Source organism: Cricetulus griseus, chromosome 3 (genome assembly GCF_003668045.3).
Source record: "Cricetulus griseus strain 17A/GY chromosome 3, alternate assembly CriGri-PICRH-1.0, whole genome shotgun sequence".
Classification (NCBI taxonomy): domain Eukaryota; kingdom Metazoa; phylum Chordata; class Mammalia; order Rodentia; family Cricetidae; genus Cricetulus; species Cricetulus griseus.
The window spans coordinates 270,484,864-270,503,750 of NC_048596.1; the positions used below are offsets into that span (position 1 = coordinate 270,484,864).

General features: G+C 44.1%; 1 protein-coding gene and 1 pseudogene across 1 annotated transcript in view; both read right to left on the minus strand.

The window, feature by feature from the left end:
* Nucleotides 1-18,887, minus strand: part of Shc3 (SHC adaptor protein 3) — a 135,115-nt gene that overhangs the window by 101,322 nt on the left and 14,906 nt on the right. The window lies entirely within an intron of this gene.
* LOC100760590 lies at nucleotides 661-17,237 on the minus strand (annotated as a pseudogene).

The following is an 18,887-nucleotide window of genomic DNA, read 5'->3' on the forward strand; positions in this document are numbered from 1 at the left end:
AACAACCAGCTTTATTTGGTTGGGGGTTTTGGTGAGGACGGCAGGACAGCTAGCCCACAGGTTTGCATCCTGGAACTCTTCGTCTAAAGAACGTCAGAAAGGCACATGGCCAAGCCTGTTTTGGCAAACCCACACAGCGTTCTCGTCAGAGCTACTGCCCCACTTCAAATACTTATTAAATTCCAATCTGAGAATCAACATTTTGTCTCTGAATCATTTTTAGGAGGGCACTTAATAAGTAGACACCTTTACTTGCAAGGGAAAGGCCAAATTATAAGCCTTTCTGATACTGGGAGCCATTGACCTGGCAGAAACAAAACCTGCAAATCATATATTATTTTTTTGTTTTATTTGAAACATGGTCTCACTGTATGTAACCCTGGATGGCCTGGGACTCATTATGTAGACCAGGCTGGCCTGGAACTCAGATCTGCCTCCTGTTGTATCCCAAGTACTAAAATTAGGGCATGTGTGCCACCATGCCTAGCTGTATGCTATCTTTTGCCCTTAATGTGGCTGGCCCTAAATGAGAGAAAGTATCAGGCTACTGCTAAGCATTCTGACCAAAACATTTAATTAACAAAGAAATATTACAATAGCAGAGAAAATAATAATAACAACAACGATAAAAAGAAATTAGAAATCTAGAAGCTTTCGTTCCTAAGAGACGAGCACTGCTGCTGAGCTGGACTCAGCTCCAGCCCCTTCTGAGTTTTCCTTGGCTGCTGGCTTCTCATCTTCCCCCATAAGACGAATGTTGTGCTTTTCCTGAAATTCATTGAGATCTTTCCCCTTTGCCTGAAGCTGCTGTGACAGTGTCTCAATGGTCTTCTGTATCTGCTCGTTGTTGCCTTCCAAGGCAGGCAGCACTTCTTTGATAGTCCGTTCTGCCAGCACACCGCCAACCATCCCCAACCATCTGGTAGCTTTTGCGGGTCTCATCCACTTCCTTCAGTGTATCAATCACTAGGCTGTGTTCATCCAATTCCATCTCCAGCTCAGCAGCTTTGGATACTAAGCCCCTCTGTTCCTGCTGAAGGCGATTAAAGCCAGCAATTACCTGTTCGGTGGACACCGCCCCCTTCCTGGTGCTGCTTCCTCTTGCTCACAGGACTGCTGCTGTCCGCCATCTTTGCCACCTGCCTCCAACACAATTCTTTACAGACATTGAAAGGACAATTCTCAATTTCATATGGAAAAACAAAAGGCCTAGGATAACGAAAATAATTCTGGGCAATAAAAGAACTGCTGAAGGTCTCACCATTCCTGATTTCAAGTTGTACTACTGAGCTACAGTAATAAAAAAAAATATGTTATTTACATAAAAACAGACATATTGATCAATGAAATTGAATTGAAGGCCCAGACATAAATCCCCACACATATGGACACCTGATTTTTTTATAAAGAAACCAGAAATACACACTGGGTATTTCAGCATCTTCAACAAATGGTGCTGGTGTAACTCAATGTCTGCATGTAGAAGAATGCAAATAGATTCATACTTATCATGCTGCACAAAACTCAGGGAACAAAGACCTCAACATACAACCAAATACACTGAACCTAATAGAAGAGAAGCTGGGAATAGCCTTGAACTCATTGGCACAAAAGAAGACTTTTTCAACAGAATACTATAGCACAAGACTAAGATCAATAATTAACAAATGGAACTTCATAAAACTGAAAAGCTTCTGTAAAGCAAAGGACACCATCATTTGGAGAAAAGGGCAGCCTAAGAAAGGGTAAAGATTTTTTAGCAGCTCCACATCCAATAGAGGACTAATATCCAAAATATATAAGGACCTCAATAAACTAGATATCAAGAAAACAAATAACCCAACTTTTTAAAAATGGGGTAAAGATCTAAACAGAGAATTCTCAAAAGAAGTAATTCAAGTAGCAAAAAAAGAACTGCAGGAAATGTTCACCATCTTTAGTCATCAGGGAAATGAAAGTCAAAAATGACTCTGAAATTCCATCTTACATCTTTCAGAATGGCTATGATAAAAACACAAGTGACAACTCATGCTGGCTAAGAAGCAAAATAAAAGGAACACTCATCCATTGCTGGTGGGAGAACAAACTTCTGCAGCCACTATGGAAATCAATATGGCAGTTCCTCAGGAAGCTGGAATTGATCTACCTCAAGATCCAGAGATATAACTCGAGAATATATCCAAAGAATGAACAAATACAAAAGGGTATTTGTTCAATCATATTCATTGTTGCTCTATTCATGATAGCCCGAAAATGGAAACAAACTAGATGTCCCTCAACAGAAGAACTGATAAAGAGAATGTGGTACATTTATACAATGGAGTATTATTTGGCTGTTAAAAAATGACATCATGAAATTTGCAGGCAAATGGATGGAACTAAAATCATCTTGAGTGAGGTGATCCAGACACAGAAAGATAAATGTGGCATGCATTTACTTATATATGGACATTCGCCATTAAGTCAATGGTAAGCAAGCTACAATCCATAGACCCAGAGAGGTTAGATGTAGAAAAGTGGTCTAGTGGGGACACATGGATCTCCCTGGGAGAAGGAAATAGAATAGATTTTACAGGTGGACAGGGTGAGGGTGGGATGGGAATGAGAGGGTCAGGTAAGGAGGGGAGGGGGGGAGATAGGTTAAAGGAAGAAAGTGTGAAGAGAGACTGGAGTTGAGGGACATTTGAGGGATGCTATGGAAACCTAGTTCAGTGGAAACTTCCAAAAATGTATTAAGTTGATCCTAATGAGGTCTCCTAATAAAGAGGGTAACGGAGTCTCAACTGGCCATCTCTTGTCATCAAATGAGGCTTCCAATAGCAAGACTGGCTTGTACTCAGTTGAGTTGTTGGCCAAGGGGGTCCCATAAAAATCCACAAACAACCCAAGCTGTTGCCAAGACACTGGGTTCCCCTCTAGAAACTGACAGCAGCTGAGCCTACATGGAGCCTTCATCCCTACATTCTAGTGTCTTTGGGGCTAGAAGGTCCTCTTCGGGATACCAAAAGAGAAACAAACACCAACCCAGCCACAAAGCTTTGACCTACGATCTGCTCTGCTGGCAAGATAGGCTAGGGCAATGGTGGCACAGACCTGTAGGAACAACCAACCAATGTCTGATTTGACTTGAGGTCCGCTCCACGAGAAGGAACCCATAACTGACACTACTTTGGTAACCAAGAACCGTAGACTAGATAGCCCAGAGACACAGAGTAAAACCAAACACTATTGGTCTAAAAAAAAATGATTCCTAATGATATTCTGCCATATTCATAGATCAGTGTCTTATTAAGCCATCATCATAGAGGCTTCCTCCTGCAGCAGATGGGAACAGATGCAGAGACCCACAGAGAGAGGGAGTCGTTGGAACACACAGCTCTAAATGGGATGTCTCCATCAATCCCTCCTCCCAGAGGTCAGGGAACCCCATGGGAGAGGAGGCAGAAAGAGTGTAAGAGCCAAAGGGGTGGAGGACACCAGGAGAACAAGGCTCTCTGAACTCAGAGCCTGGCGCAGCAAGCCCAGGGCCTACACAGGTCTGCACCAGGTCCTCTGTGAGTACACTATAGCTTTCAGTTTAGTGTTTTATGGGACTCCTGAGTGTGCAAATGAGTGGGTAGCTGATTATTTTGCCTTCTCTTGGGGCTCTTTTCCTTCAGTTAGTAGGTTGTCTTATACAGGCTTATTGATGGTTTTTGCTTTATCTTATTGTATTTTATTTTGTCAAGTTTGGTTGTTATCTCTTAGAAACCTGTTCTTTTCTGATGAAAGACAGAAAGGCAGTGGATCGTGAGGGGAGGTGGGAAGGAACATGGAGGAGAAGAGAGAAAGGAAACTATAATCAGGACATAATGTACGAGAAAATAATCTGTTTTCAATAAAAGGAAAAAGATGGTATGGGAAAAGGAAGCATAAGACTCACGGAGGAGAGAGCCAGTCCTTGCCCCCAAATAACTACTACACAAGAAATTAATAAAGAAAAGCTCTAGCAGAACTGAAGGCCCAAGTCTTCATTTAAAAATTTGCACCAAATGAGAAACACAGTTAAAAGGATGGAGAACAACAAAAGTCTCCTATGTTTTGACATATTATCAGAAAAACCAGAAAGAGAAAATTATGAGAAGTGCAGAGAAGGGTGTTAGACTATTTTAGCAAGAATAAGAAGCAGCTACGTGATTGGCCACTTGGGGAACCACTTAATAAGAGTAAATTAGCTACAAAATAAATAAATAAATAAATAAATAAATAAGTGGTTTAAATGGTCAATTTTGTGTGATGTATATTTTACCACTGTACGTGTGTGTGTGTGTGTGTGTGTGTGTGTGTGTGTGTGTGTGTGTCTGTGTCTGTGTGTCTGTGTGTCTGTGTGTCTGTGTGTGTGTGTGTGTCTGTGTGTGTGTGTCTGTGTGTGTGTGTGTCTGTGTGTGTGTGTGTCTGTGTGTGTGTGTGTTAAGTTTTTAAAAGAATGAGTATTTGGGTAACAAACTTATGAACAACAGTAAATCAAAAGGAAGAGAGTGATAACTTGCAATTTTGAAAGGAAAACAGACTTTGAACCTAGACTTCAATGCTCCTCAACTATGCTACATGGTGGAGAAATGTAAAACTAGGGAAGATTTTCCAGAAAGTCTGCCACCTGGGCGCTTTCTCCAAACAAATTACTCAGTCTGTACATAAGCAAAAATTAATATAAATTCAAAATATAAAAGAGGGGGAGAGAAAAATAGGGAAGAACAGAAGAAAAACAGAAAAGTAAGAAGCTGAGCACAGTGGTGCGCTGAGCACAGTGGTGCGTACCTATAATACTAGCTAGGGCTGAGGCATGAGGACAACTAGTTCAACACTAGCTCATCCCTACCTGGGACCACATCACAAATATGAGGCCAGGCTGAACAGCACAGCAAGAATTAACGGATAGTTAGCCACTGCCAAATGGTCAGCTCTAAAAACATACATGCAAGTAACATTATACAGATGGAACAGGTTGTATTTATGCATTTAGGAATCTCTCTCTCTCTCTCTCTCTCTCTCTCTCTCTCTCTCTCTCTCTCTCTGTGTGTGTGTGTGTGTGTGTGTGTGTGTGTGTGCACCTATATATGAAACCAACAATTAAAGAAAAGAGACTATAAATAACAATAGTAAAAAAAAAATCTCTACAGAAACCATACTCCACAGCCAGCAAGATGGCCAGGTAGAAACACAAGGTCAAGTATGGGATATGGGGAGGGTTGGGGGATGCAGTATTGCTGACTCCCATTCACCAATGGTAGGAATGCAAACTAAGAAAAGCTCTAGAAAACGGTTTGGCATTTTCTTCCAAAGTGAGACATGGATATGACTCAGCAATTCCATTCCAGGAGAAAGGAACCCAATGTCCACCAAAAGAAATGTACAAAGATGTTCAGAGTAGCACCACTCATGATAGCCTCAAAGTGGAAAGCAGAAAATACCCATCAACGGAGTATGAATAAACACACCGTGGTACAGTCATTCGATGCCCAATCACATAGCAACCAACGGCACACAACAGCTTAGCTCTGTATCCGCCCAGCCTGTGTCAGTCAGTCTTCCACTACTGTGTCAAACCTGAGCTAACCACCCTGTACAGGGAAAGGACTCACCCACCATATATAATGCACTCACTGGCTCTGCCAAGTTCCTGAAAGCACACACTCACTTGGTTTCCCCAGCCCCTCTCTGGGCCAGGTGTTTACCTTAATGCTCAGTAGGACAGAGTGAGAAGTAAGTGAGCCCCTGGACATACTGGGCTTCTGTTTGGTAAGGGAAGTGGGTCACAGATTAAGACAAAATGTCAGTCTAGACTTCACTCCCTTTGGTTCCTCTTGTAGCAAGTGCCTGCCTGTATTCCTGCCAAGCCGAATGTCTCCTGCTGGTAGGGAACCCACTTCTGCATATTGAGTTTTCCTGTCTGGAGTCTTCTCTTTCTCCATCCATCTCTCAAACCTTGCCTGTAATTCCCAAGAGCCACATCAAACATCACATTGCAAGAGTTATCACTGGTCCCTGAACTAACCCCCTTCTTTCTGGGACTACAACTCTCTTACCCATTAACATGGTCCCCTCAGCTGCTCACACGAGGTCTTGCTATTTTCTTTTTTCAGTCATGCCATAACATTTGACCCAGACTATGTAAGACAATCACATTGCCATAATTCAAATTAAAGAAATTATTAAACTATCTCTCCCTGCCTGCCAATACCCTGACACTCCAGCTCATCTCAACACCAAGCCAGGGGCCTGCCCTCAGCAAGCAGTCAGCCAGCCCAGGCCACCACTCCCCATTCACACACCTCACCACTATTACTGCAGAGTTATTCCTGGGTCTTTCAGTTCACTCCTAAGGACCCCTGCTACCCATGCAATGCAGACAAAATAAGTGAAGGTAGAGATGCTGCTGGAAGCCCCTCGGCAATGCAGAATTTCACAAGTAATAATAATCCACAGTCCTGTGTCTTGCTCACAAACACACTGTGTATTGGTTTTCACGGTTGTGCTTGTACACCAACCGCCTGTTTTCCTGACATTATTCCGAGACCTGGTCAAGTTACCATTAAATAACCAGGCCTTTACCTTTCCGATCCCTTAAGTCTGTCTGTCTGTCTGAGAGGCTGATACATGGTTAAAGAGCAAAAAAAGGGAGCCACTGAGCTTAGCAAGGGAAGAAGAAAAAGAAGAAGAAGAAGAAGAAGAAGAAGAAGAAGAAGAAGAAGAAGAAGAAGAAGAAGAAGAAGAAGAAGAAGAAAAAGATGGGCTTTGTATTTGTAACTTTCTCTGACTCAGTGATAGCCTTGAACTAAAAAGGATTTTAAAACTCGTCTGGGGGTGTGGGTCAGTGTAGAGTGTTTCTCTGGCATGCAGTGGATCTTATATATGACCCTTGGACCCTTGAGGATGGGAAGAAGAAATGTAGCCTAGAGCACTGTTGCTATAAATATGGGCATTTCTCTCAACTCATCCAAGTGTTCATTTATCCCTGTCTAGAGCAGCACCCTGAAAACAAATATGGGTTGAGTTAAAACTTGCCTACAGTACACTTCCTACAGTATCAATAAATTCACATTTTCCAAACCGAATCATATGTTTAGAGTTTCCCAATGATTAATGATAATGCTAAGGTGGATTTATAGCCTCTGCACTAACTAACTGATCTCTGGGTATGTATATTAACTGGTATGTGAACTCACAAGCTGAGACTCCCACCATTATATTGCTTGGAATCTGTTAAACACTTCAATATCATGAGTACCCAGGGACAGGAAGAAGAGGACTGAGAGGATGTGTGTGTGTGTGTGTGTGTGTGTGTGTGTGTGTGTGTGTGTGTGATTCAGTCAGTGATGTGCTTTCTGTGTGGGTGTGAAGATCTGAGCTTGGAACCCTAGCAGCCATGTAAAAAGCCAGGTATTGGTAACACCAGTGCTGGGAAGGCAGAGACAGAAGAAACCATTGGTGGTTGCTGGCTTACTAATTTAGCTGTGAGCTCCTGGCTCAGGGAGGGATCCTGTCTCAAAATGCAAGGTGGAGTAGTGATCTGGGAAGACACCAGCATGGACCTCTGGCCTCTACATATATGTTTACATAAACTCTCTCTCTCTCTCTCTCTCTCTCTCTCTCTCTCTCTCTCTCTCTCTCTCTCTCACACACACACACACACACACACACACACACACACACACACACACACACACACAAGAAAAAAGACAATGATGGCAACCTTTACTCTGTTTTGTATTCTTTCTAAAGTGAGGGACTTCACATGCAAAACATTTGACTTTTCCCCCTTGGGCCACCAAATGATGAAAGCCTGTGGGCTTTGCATATATTTTTGTGTACTGCTTTATAGTAATACAGGAGCAGACTCTGGAATCATGCACTCCACCCCTGCCAGCTCCCCTCCCTATATCAAAGACTCTCTCTGTGGCTGAATACCTGTGTGAACTGAAACACTGATCTTGCTTCTCCCTCTGCAGGATGCAGGAGAGTGAGGATTTCATGAGACAGTGGGGATTTCAGACATGGGACCTTACTCTGAACATAAGGAAAGTTTACAGGGGCTGAGGAGACATCTAAGCTGATAAATTGCTGGCTATGCATGCATGAACACCCAAGTTTGGTCCTCAGAACCCACCTAAAAAAGCCAGGTTATGTGCTTATAATCCTGATGCTGGGGAGAGGCATAGAAAGAGGGATACCTGGGGCTTGCTGGCCAGCCTAACCTCCTGGGTTAGCTCTGTGTTCAGTGAGAGACCCTGTGTTTATAAAGAAGGTGGGTTACCCCTGAAGAAGAATGACAACCAGTGTCATCCTCTGGCCTCTACACACATTGCCTGTGCTTGCACCATGTACACACACACACACACACACACACACACACACACACACACACACACACACACTTTAAAAAGGAAATAATTTATAAGCAATCTACCCAGAACGCCTTGGTCTTGAATGAATGCTGAGTGAATCCTTGTCTTTACGACAGTGTGCAGTAAGCTCTTCATCCACTCTCAAGCCAACACTCGCATGAGACACTTCAGTCCCAGTCACCAACCCACAGTTACCACATCTGCACAGCCCCAGAAATACACTGGGTTATCATCTTGTCCTTTGTTGTCCATGACAGCACTGCTTTGGGCCCAAACTCATTTTCAGAACCTGTGGGGGAAAGACCCAATCCAGCTTCCCAGTGGGTCTCAACCTCCTGTCCCCCTTGATAACTTTGCCAGCTAATTTTATGTCAGCTTGACACAGCTGGAGCCATCTCGGAGGAAGGAGGAAGGAACCTCAATTAAGAAAACGCCTCCATAAGATTGGACTGCAGACAAGCCTGTAGGGCATTTTCTTAGTAGTGATCAATGCTGGGGGGTCCAGCCCATTGTGGATGGGGCCACACCGGGCTGGTGGTCCTAGGTTCTATAAGAAAACAGGCTAAACAAGTCAGTAAGCAGTTCCCCTCCATGCCCTCTGCATCAGCTCCTGCCTCCAGGCTCCTGCCCTGCTTGAGTTCCTGTTCTGACTTCCTTTGATGATGAACAGTGCTGTGAAAGTGAGAGCCAAATAAACCCTTTCCTCCCCAACTTGCTTTTAGTCATGTGTTTCATCATAGCAATAGAAACCCTAACTAGGACGGTGTCCATCAGAGGAACTGGAAGCCTCTGTGAATGCTAGCTGGTGGAGTGTGTCATCGCCTCATTACAGTGAGGAAGCTGAGTCACAGAGAGGAAGTATGACTGGCTGAGAGTGAACTGCTACGCTGAGTTTCATCTGAAAATTAATGCAATGAACATCTGCTCTTCAAAGTAAAAGGCAGGGGTGCAGAAGGTTCCAAAGTGCATCCTGGTACCCAGGGAAGGCCACCCTAAAGAAAATGATGGTGGAGAGCTAGGCATCTACATTTGCTCTAAGCAGCCAGGTTTGTTCTAGTATCTTCCATTGGTCTCTCAATCGCACTAACCTGGAGCTTGGTATTAGAAAATCCATTTTCTCTCTTCCTGAAGAGTACTTTTCTCCATTCCTCTCCTAAGTATGATTGGTGACTGAGATTGTCCCAATATAACCAACTCAGCTGCTCTCCACAGCTGAGGACAAACCCTAGCCAGCACCGCAGTCCTCTCTCTGGTCAGAGGAAACAGCTTGCCTTGTCTTTCCTATGGGCCTCTTAGCCTGAGACCACTCTCTTAATACTGGCCCCTGAGACACTGGCATCAACTCCTTCTGAAGCCTGGCTTATGTTACACCCTAGGTGTGGCCCTGGGGCCCTCAGCTGTCTTCTCTCACCTAACTCCTAAGGGACAACCATTCACACAGGATCTGGTGTGGTGAGGGAGAACAGAGCCAGCTACCTCTGAAGACTCACAGCACTGACCCAGCTGTCTCATTATCCTCAGTCTGTGATCCCCCAGTTCATGCTTTCTAAAAACCTCACCTTGGCCAGGCGGTGATGGCACACACCTTTAATCCCAGCACTCGGGAAGCAGAGGCAGGTGATCTCTGTGAGTTTGAAACCAGCCTGGTCCACAGATCAAGTTCCAGGACAGCCAAGGCTGTTACACAGAACTCTGTCTTGGAGAGAGGGGGGAGGAGGAGGGAGGGAGGGAAGGAAGAAGGGAGGGAGGGAAAGAGAGAGAGAGAGAGAGAGAGAGAGAGAGAGAGACAGAGAGACAGAGAGACAGAGAGACAGAGAGACAGAGAGAGAGAGAAAGCCCACTTATACTCAGACCTTAAGGAACTTCTCAGTAAATCTCCTCTGAGGTTGTCAGAGTGACCTTGCTGCCACCACTCACTGTTATTGAACTGCTGCTGAGTCCAACAGGGCCTCACCAGTTAACCTCACTGGAAAAAAGATACAAGCTACTGACTCTGACTCAGTGTCACCCTGAACCACAACAGGTTTCCAAACCATCTCCCTGCTCAACCCCAGCTCACTTGTACACACACTACCTAGTCCCTCTTGAATGGGTCCAGCTCTGGTTAACTTGACCTGGAATCTGAATGAGAGTTGTCAGCTGTAACCGTACAAAACATTCAACCTGACTCAGGTAGCCCACGCTTCATTTTCATAAAACTCTGATTCCATTGTCTCTACTCCGTGGAGATGTTACTCTCGAGCAGAATCTGGTCCTTCCCAGCCTACAGACTATGACAGCATGTATGTATCTGAGGGTTCCTGGCAGCGCTGCCCTTACAGAATCCTTCCCCTAACTGACATACATGACTAACAGAATATGAGGGGAATAACATGTGGCTTCTAGAGATAAGCCATAAAAGGTACCACTGCTTTGATGGCAAGCAGCCCCATGGGAGACTTCTGTCTGCAGCCAGTGCCACTGCCCAGTGAGTGCTAGCCTCCAGCAGATCCTTCAGGGACAGAGTGGTTAAGAGTGATTGCAGCTCTTTCCAAGAGGACCCAAGTTCAGTCCAGCACCCACATTGGGTGGTTCATAACCACCTGGAATCCAGCTGTAGGGAATCTACTTCAGGGAAGGGCCCTTTTCTGGCCTCTTTGGGCACCCACACTAACATGCGTATGCACACACACACACACACACACACACACACACACACACACTCATACACATAATTAAAAAAAAAAAATGGTTCTTCCAGCCTCAGGCAAGCTGGTATCTAATAACCTCATGAGACACCCCAGACTGGAACTAAGCCAAGCCATTCCTGGGGGGGAGGATGGAAGTTGTAAGCATCTACGCGGGGCCTTACACCTCGGCAATAGATGCCTAAAGAGTATGTCCATTTTTCCCCAAGCTCCCTGTATTAGCTATGCAGCTCCTTGCTGTGACAAAACACCTTACAAGAAGCAACCTAAGAGAATGAGAGCTTACTTGGGCTCACAGTTCTAGAAGGTACAGCCCAGCATGGGGGGGTGGGGGTGGATCACGGCTGCAGGAGCAGAAGATGGCTGGTCACGTTGCATCTGTATTTGGGAAGCAAAGAGGTGCACGCTGGTATTCAGCTCACCTTTTCCTTTTTGTTCAGTCTAGCATGGTGCCCAGTTCATGAAATGGTGCCACCTCCAGTTATGGTAGGCCTTCCATCTCAATTAATCTGGAAACTGCCTCACAGACATGCTCCGAGTTTGTTTCCATGGTGATTCTAAATCATGCCAAGTTGGAAATTAAGATGAACCTCGAACTATGTTTAGTTGTGGGGCATCACGGAGCCCAATGATATCACCTTAAATATCTATGCTGCTTCCCAAGTAGCTCCGTCTCCTAAAACTGTAGAGTCCCTAGGACCCTGCCAACATCTACTGCAGTTATGGTTTTCAGCATTCTATTAAGACTTGCCCTACTCTGACCAAAAGCAACGTGGGGGGTAAATTAATTCTTGGTTGCTATGATAAAACACCATGGCCAAGGCGACTTATAGAAGAGATTTGGGAATTTATGGATCCAGAGCAAAAAGAGTTCATATAGTGGGTAGGCATGACACCACCAATAAACATAAAGGCAGGAATAGGAATCTAAGGGCTCACATCTTCAAACAGGAGCACAAAGCAGAGCAGGCAAGCTGGAATTAGGCTGAAGTTATAATCTCCCTCAAGCCTGCCCCCAGTGACATAATTCCTCTAGCAAGACAATTCCTCAAACAGCACCATTATCTGGGGGTCCAGTGTTCAAATACCACAGTCTATGGGGAATATTCTCATACAAATCACTACAGGAATAAAAGAGTTTACGTGAGTTACAATTCCAGATTATTAGGGGGTCAAGGCAGGAACTGAGGCAACTAGTCACATTATATCTACAGCTACTGCAACAAGAAACAATGTGCCATTCTACCTGCTTGCTGGGTTATTCTCATCCAGCTTTCTTCTGTCCTGCCTAGGAAGGGGCACTGCTCACAATGGGCTGGGTCTTCTTAACAATTAACAATCAAGACAGTCCCCAGCAGACATTCTCATGGGGATCTTCTTACACCAACTAACAATCAAGACAGTCCCCAGCAGACATTCTCATGGAGATCTTCTTACACCAATTAACAATCAAGACAGTCCCCAGCAGACATTCTCAAGGGCCAATGTGATCTAAATAATCCCCCAGTTGAAACCATGTATTCTAGGTTGTGGCAAGTAGACATTTAGAAATAACCAGGTCAGAGGCCTGGACCAATGGACCATTATGTCATATTCCCCCTGTGACTAATGATATTAACATTCTCATCTGTTTGTCTGCCTCTTGGTGAAATATACTGAATGCGGTTGTTCATTTCCTGATTGGACTTTCTTCTCTTGCTATTCTTTTTCTGCTTATTTCTTATTATTTGTTATTTGGTAGTTTATGGCTTTAAAGTTGTCTTTCTGTCTATGTAACAAGTCCCTGCAGAACATGTCTTTAATTTGATACAATCCAATTTGTTACTTTTTCTTTTATACACTGTACATTAGTATCAAATCAAAGGACTCTTTGCCTGACCTGAATCTCAAATATATCTTCTTTGTGGTGGACTTTGTTGTGTTATTTTAACTATGCAAAGATGTGTTACATTTTTTATGCTACAGAATATGACTTTAACTGTGTGAAGGTGCATTGCATTTGTTTCTGCTGCCTTTGTTAACAATGTAAAGGTGTGTTACATTTGTTTCTGCTGAATTTGTTTAATTATGTAAAGATGTGTTGTATTTGCTTCACCTTGCCTGCCTAAGGCACCTGATTGGTCTAATAAAAAGATGAGAGAGGAATAGAAGGGGTTGGTGGTCAAGGAGAATAAGTAAGAGGAGAAATCTAGGCTTAAGAGCGAAGAAAGAGAAGAGAATAAGGGAGAAAGAAAAGGACATGTCCAGGGCCAGAAGTCAGCCAACTGCCAGCCAGCGACCAGCCTGCCAGCCATGGAGAGAGAAGGAAAAAAAGATATACAGAAAAAGAAACAGAGGGGGGAGGGAGGGAAGGAAGAAAGAGAGAGAGCGGGAGAGGGAAAAAGGAAGGAAGGCAGAAAGGGAGGAAGGAAGGAAGGAAGGAAGGAAGGAAGGAAGGAAGGAAGGAAGGAAGGAAGGAAGGAAGGAGGGAAGGAAGGAGGGAAGGAAGACCAGAGGCAAAATGTAGATAAAAAGAAACATTAAAATAAGAGCAAAGATAAGGCCAAGCATTCTTAACTAATAATAAGCCCCTGTGTCATGATTTGGAAACTGGTTGGTGCCCCAAAAGAAAACTTGTTAACACCTCTTTTTTCTGTTTTATAATTTGCATTTCTTCTCAAATCTATGGTTTATTTTGAGTTAATTTTTGTGAAGGTGGGAGGTTCAGGTCAAATCTTATGTTTTTAGTTACAGATGTCCAGTTGCTCTGGGATATTTATTGATGACGCTCCTCTTAATGCTTTGAATGGTTTTGATGTCTTTATCAAAAATCAACTGAGGATCTTTCGATGTCTGATTACCCTGTCACCGTTCCTGCCTTATCACACAATCTAGCTTTAATTTTTCAATTTTTAAATTATGCTTTGTGGGGGGGATTGTGTATATGCACACACACACACACACACACACACACACACACACACACACACATGCACCTATGCATACACACAAGCTCCACTTTACATGTTTGTCAGTCAGAGAAGAATTAAATGTGGGTGCAGGGATTGAACTCAAGTCATTAGGCTTGGTGGCAAGCACCTTAACGCACTGAGCCATCTTATCTGCCCTCTGGCTTTAGAATAGCTCATAGTATCCAGTAAAGTTGCTCCTCCCTCTTTGTTCTTCATTTTAAGATGTCTTGGGTATTTTGGAGGTTGTGGCTCCTGTATATATTTTGTAATATATGGGCTGTGTCTATTCAAGTCTTTATGGGAGTTTGGTTGTGATTGCATTAAGACTACTGCTTAATTTTAAAACTTAATATACTAAATCTTATTCTTATAACATGATAGGTACCTTCACTTACCTGTATCTATTTTATTTATTTCATCAAATTTTTTAAAATATTTATTTTATTTTTAATTATGTGGAGGTGAGGTATGAGTGGATACGCATGCCGGTGCCCACTGAAGCCAGAAGACAGCATTGGATTCCTTGGAACGGGAGTTAGAGGCAGTTGTGAGCCACCCAATGTCAGTTCTAAGAATCAAGCTCAGGTCCTCTACAAGAGCAGCAAGTGCTCCTAAACCACTTCTCTCTCTCCAGGCCCTATGTTGTGTCTCAGTCTTACACGTTTATCTGTGTCTTATTTATTCCATCAGCATCTTAGAATTCTCAGCAAACACGAATTGCTCAAGTTTTGGTGGGTTCAAATCTAAATATTCTATTTCCCTGATGGAATTACAAATGGTATGTGATAATTGCAGTTTCTATATGTCACTGTTAGTCTTCAGAAGTTAGATTTGCTTTTGTGTACATATGTTTTGCCCTAGAATCTTGCTGAACTAACTTATTTATTCTAATTATTTTCTACGGAGTCTCTAGAATTTTCCAATGGATGATCGTATTTTGTATTGTTCAGCCTGTCTCTGCTTCCTGACTATAGATGCAATGTGACAAGCCAGCCTCCCGTTCCTGCCACCATGTCTTCCCTTCCTCCCCAGCCCTCATGGACTGTGTTTCCTTAAACTGTGAGCCAAAAACCATCCTTCTTGTGAGCTGCTTCTTGTGAGGTGTTTGGTCCCAACAAAGAGAAAAGTAATTAATCCGAGGCCTTACCCCGGCTCTCCACAGACCTTTTACCAATAACTAACACATTTTACAGCATTTTCTTTCTCACTAAAACTGGGGTGCTTACCTTGTTCAAAAGGGCCATACGTATAAGAAATATACCATTGTGGTCCATTTTCAGTATGAGGTACACTTAGACCTCATAAATGGACCACAGATGGGCAGGTAGCATGAGGCTGCCATCCCCCCTAGCTGGCAGCTGGCACCTGCTTGCCTGGGCATTTTTGTTGTTGTTGTTGTTTATCTTAGAATTTAAAACTCACAGGCAGTCTGCTACACAACTGAGCCCAAACACCAGAAAAGCAAGAAATGTTGAGCCCCAAGCAGGGTGTAGAGTTTGCAAAGTTAGAGTCCTGAAAAGAGTGTACTTCCCTGAAGAACTGCGCCAATGAGAAATTCAGGAGGCAGGGCAGTGAAACTGGGATATAAAACCCACCGTCTTGAACCAAATTGGACATGGCTTCCATTTTTGCCTTTTCTCTGGGCTCATGCCCAACTTCGCACGTCTGTAAAGTGAACTGCCTCATTTTCACTGTTCTGACCTTCCAGTCCTCTCAATATAAACTGGGGATAATTGTTTCCCACAGTAAGCTCCTTAGAAAATCACCTTGTACCATTTTTACCACCTACCACATTCTCCACAGGAGCAGAAGCATAATTGAGCCATCCAAAAAAAAAAAAAAAAACTTGTTGATCCACTCACTCTCCTCCCCCACCCCCTTTTTGTTGAATCCATGTGTTTTAATCAGAGGTGGGTGCACATAGAAGCGTTAAAGAGTTTAGCTTTCTGTTTGGGAAACATTCTGTCTATGCAGCCTTTTAACTTAATAATGGTCTCATGAGGCTCTCATTAAAGCCTAGTCGCTTACTGAAGCCCTCCTGTGGCTAGCTGCAAAGGAGAGGGGGATGGAATTCATGGGACTGCTAATTATGCCTCCCATCTGTGGAGCACCCTGTGAAGACAGGGGCAGACTGGTGCGCCTGCCCATGAGCTCAGAGAGGGAACAATGATGGAGGAGACCAATAGAGCAGGGTTCAAAGTGTGCTCTTGGGAACTACCTTCATAATTGTGTGGTGTTTGTGCCGTGTGTGAGTGGGATGTGTGTGTGTGTGTGAGTGGTGTGTGTGTGTGTGTGTGTGTGTGTGTGTGTGTGTGTGTGTGTGTTGTACATGCACAAGTGGGTGTGCAGATGACTATCTGTGATAGTGAAGACCAGGGGATGATGTCAGATATCCTGCTCTGTTAGTCTTTCCTTATTGTTTTGAGACAAGGTCCTTCACTGAACCTATAGTCAGGTCAGCAGCATCCAGCAAAACCCAGCAACCCTCTTGTCTCCATCCTCAACAGCACTGGGGGCTATAGGTGCCTGGGGCCGTCTTCAGCTTTTTATGTGAGTGCTAGGTTTCAAGCATGGGTCCTCATGCTCGCACAACAACCACTCTTGGCCACTGAACCATCTCCCCACCCCCACCCCGCCCTTGGAGTTACTTTTTTTATTTCAACTTTTAAAGAGTTTAGTTAATTGTGTGTGGGGTCTGTGCTGTCTCTGCAATGTGTGCTCACACATGTATGCCCATGGAAACCAGAAAGAGCATTATATGCCCTGGAGGTGAAATTACAGAGCTGTGAGCCACCCATGTGGGTGTTGGGAAGGGAGCTAGGCCCTCATACGCACTCTGAACCACAGCCATCTCTCTAGCCTCTGGAGTTACCTCCCTAACGCCCTCTAGCAACCTCTCAACCTCTCACACACTGCAACCTCTGTCCTGCTGTCCTCACATATCACCCACCCTTTGCCTAGGAGAGTCTTGGGAAGTGATGAATGTTACAGTTTGAGTATGGATTGTCCCCTCCGAAACTCAGACTGGATGTTGTTTGATGATCGCCCTATTGGGAGGAATGGTGGGTCAGAGGGCAGAGCCCTCAGGAATTGAGTAGAACCCGCCAGCAATAGTGAGAACATCCTCACTCTCGCAGGGCTGGTTTGATGTCGAGAGGCACATTGACCTGGGAGACAAAGGCGTTGCATTGACCTGGAGGACAGTGACATTGCATGTTGCCTTCTTAGAACATGCCCGCTGACCCTGCTGCTTTCCGCCATCCCAGCTTGGGCTCTTAAGTCTGCAAACTATGAGCAAAGATAAACTTTTATTTACAAAGTACCCATTCTCAGGTGTTCAAAAGAGAGACTACGGCAAGTGGTTGGCCCCTTTCCTACAATCCATGACTTCCTGCATCTCTTACCCAGCCCAGGTAGCTAGAATAAATACACCCCAGACTAGAGACTGGAGTCTTAAACAGCAAATGTGTTGCTCATGGCTACATAGGCCAGTAGCCCAGGGTAAAGAGTCAGTAGAGCCAATGTCTGGTGTGGAAATGGCTGTGGTATACGGTATAAAGAAGGCAAAGGAGCTCTCTGGGGTCCTTTCAGGAAGGCACCAATGTCATTTACTGCTCATGACCTAATTACCTCTGGAAGCCACTGCTCCTTATGCCATTGCCCTAAGACTTCTACATAGGGATTTTAGAGGACACAGACATGTAGCCATAGCACACTATGTAACCCATGGCCTCATATTATGTGTGTGACAGTCTTCTCTAGATTCCCAATTCCTTATAAGTGGTAATTATTTAATTTGTTGTAGAATCTCAGCACTGGATACGATCTCCATATGGACTGAAATGGCGGGTACAAGATGAAGACTTAAAGCTGTAGAGTCCCAGACACTGAGCCACCAACTACTGGCATGGGAGGCCAGAAAGTGGTTGTTAATTTGAGCTGTAAGTATAAAGGGCATTACTCAGGTTGAGATGAGATGGTGTGACGGCACTCGGAGGGAGCAGTCTGAGGTCAACCAAGAGGGACAATAGGAAAAGAGGTTGTTCTATGTGGATGGAGTCAGGAGGTGGGGAATAGGAGGTAGGGCTCAGGCTAAACTGAGCCAAACCGAGATTTTGTTCTCATACAAGGAATTCTAATTGAATTCTGTAACCAAGGGGAAAATAAAGAGCTTTTGTTTTAATTAGGGCGATGAGAAGATAGGCAAGAATTTCAGAAGGATGAATGATGTGTCTTATTAACTGAAAGCAATTTTTAAAACATGTATTTCACCTTATTAGATGCAGAGTTGAACGCATGGATGAAATTCAAGAACCATTTCAGATTTTATTTTTCAACTGAAAACCACGGAAATTCAAAAAAAAATTAAGAACTATGGGAATTCCCCTAACTTATGAAAGTTTATAGAATATTCAGTGGCCTCTTGCATTGGAATGCAGCCAGATTCATGGTGTAAGTTGGGGCAAAATTGTAGCCTTCATCTAATCTCCACAGCCAAACGCAGCAGCAGTAAAAACAGCAAAGAATTGCTGGTCGCTAAAACATGTCGCAAGCATGGGCAAAATGCTTCCAAGGAAAGGTAGGTAGAGAGGACTGGAAATGAAGCCTCTGCAGACTTCTCTGAGAGCAGCACAATTGGAGGGTTAGGGAGGGCTGGGGAGGTGGCTCAGAGAGGAACGTGCCTGCCACACAGCCTGAGGAACTGAGTTCATGCCTCAGAGGTGCACTCCTGTAACCACAGCACTGGGGAAGCTGAGACACGAAGATTACAGAGCTTGCTGGACAACCAAGTTAGCTAAAACAGTGAGCTACAGGTTAGAAAACCTGCCTGGAAAAAAAAAAAAAAAAAGAAAGAAAAAAAAAGG